This window comes from Lampris incognitus, assembly GCF_029633865.1.
Source record: "Lampris incognitus isolate fLamInc1 chromosome 17 unlocalized genomic scaffold, fLamInc1.hap2 SUPER_17_unloc_1, whole genome shotgun sequence".
NCBI classification, from domain to species: domain Eukaryota; kingdom Metazoa; phylum Chordata; class Actinopteri; order Lampriformes; family Lampridae; genus Lampris; species Lampris incognitus.
This window is the reverse complement of record NW_026611075.1, coordinates 259,419-263,341: the sequence shown is the minus strand read 5'-3', so window position 1 is coordinate 263,341 and position 3,923 is coordinate 259,419. Positions and strand designations below refer to the sequence as shown.

The 3,923-nt window shown below is 44.3% G+C and overlaps 1 non-coding gene across 1 annotated transcript; it reads right to left on the bottom strand.

Moving 5' to 3' along the window:
* Positions 1 to 475: 475 nt before the first annotated feature.
* On the bottom strand, positions 476 to 594 carry LOC130131955 (5S ribosomal RNA). Its single transcript, XR_008812425.1, has one exon. It is a non-coding gene; the product is annotated as a 5S ribosomal RNA (ribosomal RNA).
* Between the last annotated feature and the right edge of the window lie 3,329 nt (positions 595 to 3,923).

Here is a 3,923-nt window from a genome sequence, read left to right as displayed (position 1 = left end):
AGATGCTAAGATTTTCATCGGGAGTGATGAAGAAAGACAGGATTAGGAACGAGTATATTAGAGGGGCAGCTCAGGTTGGACGGTTGGGGGATATAGCAAGATTGAGATGGTTTGGACATGTGTGAAGGAGAGATGCTGGGTATATTGGGAGAAGGATGCTGAATATGGAGCTGCCAGGGAAGAGGAAAAGAGGGAGGCCAAAGAGGAGGTTCATGGTTGTGGTGAGGGAGGACATGCAGGTGGCTGGTGTGACAGAGGAAGATGCAGAAGACAGGAAGAGTTGGAAACAGATGATCCGCTGTGGCGCCCCCTAACGGGAGCAGCCGAAAGTAGTAGTAGTAGTAGTAGTCATAGTAGATTGAGAAGAGTTTGCAGTGAGTTTGGTCAACATGTATAAGTCTACTTTTTCCTATACGTTTGCTTTGTGAATTAGAATTGAGTTAAAGAAAAACAGATGAGAGTAGGTAAGATGAAAAGCTTACAGCACCTGGTATTCCCAAGCGGTCTCCCATCCAGGTACTAACCAGGCCCGACCCTGCTTAGCTTCCGAGATCGGACGAGATCGGGCGTGATCAGGGTGGTATGGCCGTAAGCTGAGAAAGCAGGCGCGTGCCGCTGTTTTATAGATGATTCGATCGCCGCTCGTCATCTTTCTGCCGTTGGCTTTTTTTCCAACCGTTTTTGCGTTTATGACAAACTCCATCACCTCTTATCCCTTCTGCTGTTGAATGAGTCAAGTGTAAAGTGCAAGAATGTGACTAAAAAGCAAGATGCGGCCATTTTGAAGACTTTGTAGTGATCTTTGACCAAAATGTAAGTCTGATTCCCCCCCCCCCCCCATATATTTGCTCTGTGAATTGGAATTGAGTAAAAGAAAAAAGAAAATCAAATCAATCAGTCGGTTTGAGATGATAGTAGGGGGAGATAAAGCCCCCATTTACTTTCATTAAATAGAAAACTAGATGCCGAGTGTCAAGCAGGGAGGCAATGGGTATCATTTTTAGAGTATTTGGTATGACCCGGTCGGGGAACTGAACCAGCAATCTTCCGTTTACAGGGCGAGCACTCTAGCGCACTGATCTAGCCTAGAGCTGTCATACCTTTTCCTGCCAGGAGATGGCACAAATTCCCCATATGAAGCCATGATATCCCAGGATTTGCTCAACCTAGGATCCCAGGGATATGGACTTGGGGGGGTCATGACCCATTGCCAGGCGGTCTCCCATCCAAACACTGACCAGGCCGGACCCTCTTTGCTGTGGGGATCGGACAAGAGAGGGCGTTATCAGGGCGGGGTGGCCGTAAACCTTAAAACAGTTCGCAGTCTGGTGCCAGAAAGCTGGAAACCCACATGCCGTATAGACGCAGATTGGCCACCAGGGCATCAATCACAGATATGTGACGATATTGCTAACTTCACAGCAGCATTCGATCCATTCTAGATATCTCAATCATGTATTAGTTTGTCGAAGTGGAGTTAGAAGGCTCGCAGTAAATTCTCAGTTCGCACCGTTGGTCGGTAGATGGCAGTAACGGTTAATCCTGCCGCTCAAAAAAAAACACAGAAGTTGTCAGTCAACGACCGCGTCCCCGGTGACGTCACGGCGGTTGCAGTCCAACGATTGGTTTAATTTTTCATCCAATGGTCAAGCGGACGCTTATTCAAACGTTTGAACAGGCGTTCGACCAAGTTTGGATCCGCAAACTAACAACATTATAACGTTTCCAGCCAAGGGCTCTTCGTGTTTTCAGGTGAGGTGAAAATTAACGTTGGTCTCTTCGCTACTTTGTCGTTGTTCCCGTTCCAGTTTAATGTTTGTCGTATTTCACTTTTGCCCGAAGCGCAACAGCGACGATGGGACGTTCATGAGGAAAAGGGGGTAACACTTTAGTATGGGGAACATAAAATAACTTAATTACTGGTGAATCAGTAATGATCAAGATGTCACTTTAGTATGGGGAGCATAAAAACACTTAATTACTAGTGAATCAGTAATGATCAAGATGTCACTTTAGTATGGGGAACATAAAATAACTTAATTACTGGTGAATCAGTAATGATCAAGATGTCACTTTAGTATGGGGAACATAAAAAACTTAATTACTAGTGAATTAGTAATGATCAAGATGTCACTTTAGTATGGGGAACATATTCTGAGTAACAAAAACTTAATTTACAGTAATTTAACACTATGAACACTTGTAGTTTTGTGTGTTGTTATGTAAGAACAGACCATATTCATTAAATGTTAGTAAGGGAGAATAACTCTTCTTGTGGTACTACCACCTTATAAAGGCCATACTAAGCAAAGCATATTGAGATGGTACTACTAATAAGCAATACTTCTGAGGTTATAGAGGGAAAACTCATAATTAATGGCTTACTGGTTGTATAATAAGGCCATGCAGAAGAAGGCATTAATAAGTACTTAATAATGACCAATTAAGGGCCAATATGTTGCTAATGTGCATGCTAATAAGCACCTAATTAATGGTGCATATGTTCCCCATACTAAAGTGTTACCGAAAAAGGGTGTGTTGCATGTTGACTACACCAACTGGGGCGACAGATTTGGTAACGGTATTGGGTACCGCTAATGTTGGGAAGCTGTGATTTCAGGTTCTCTTACGATCCTTGTTGTAGAGTTCGGGTTTCTTTGTGGCGGTTTGATGTCGCTCAGCGTCTTCCGTACCGGTCACGTGTCCCGTCCGGTGACCTGAAATCTCAACCACTGTGCTGCACTACAGACCTATTAAAGATCCCGTTCTGTGGGAAGAGTTCCTCCTGAAACACATTTTACGTGTATTGTTTCTAACCTTTATGATTTAAAAGCGGAGGTGGGTTTTCCCCCACATGACATGAACACCGTATGGGAAATTTGTTGATGGATGGATTCTTTTTTAGTTCAGTGACAAAGAATTAAAGCCACCATGTTGCAACATGGCGGTGTCTTAAAACTAATTTTAAAGTGGGGCTTGCATATTTGACATCTTCACTGTCATATTATTTGCTCTCTGACACTAGGGCCATGTAAGAGAGTTTTCTCAATGTACTTACAGGGAATAAAACCTGTTTTGGCTGTACAGAATACTCATAATTGCCTAATCTCTCTCCACAGACTGCACTCAAGGAGGCTCGGATGAGATGTGGTGATATCTGTCAAGGAATTCAGTCACCTGGCAAAAAGTAAACATATCCCGCGAATTTCAAAAGGGTAGATACACTACATTGCATGGCCAGTCAGACAACTGTTCAAGTTCCCACTAGTACTGCATGCATGTCTGACAACTGTGATGAAAATATTCCTCCACCCAGTCCTGATGTTACTTCAGGCTTGGTGAAGACCAGAGTCCAGCTAGAAGATGGTGTCAGCTGTTCCTCTGCGCACCTGGATGGAGACCCCAGTGTTTCCTCTGACAACTTTCTCTTTGCCACCCCCATCCTCTGCAGAAGTACCAGCGGAGTGAAAACAAAATCCAAGGGTGCTGGTCAGTGCTCTAACCTCACCCCCCATTTAAAACACTTCAGCCTGGAGCGAACAAGTTGCACAATAGCCATGTTGATAGACGAGTCCTTTCCAGAGACCAGTGCTCTGGAGTATAGCATTGGCTCTCCTCCTCTCACACCTGTTAATATCACCCAGGACCTGAAATCTTCTGTCAGATCTGCTTCATGTTCTGTGTCACATGCCCCTACTAATAGGGCCGAATGTGTGGACAAATCAACCAATTGTACCTTTGATATTGAGGCGAAACCTGTGGAAAGCATCAATCCAGAGGAACGCGAAAATGCCAATACGCTCACACAAGGCAATGCCACAACAAACAGTACTAACAATCCACTCCAGCAAAGCCCAAACGCAGATAGCACTGTGAACAAAACATTTACCCCTGACCTGCCTTCGAAGCTGAGAACCACTAAT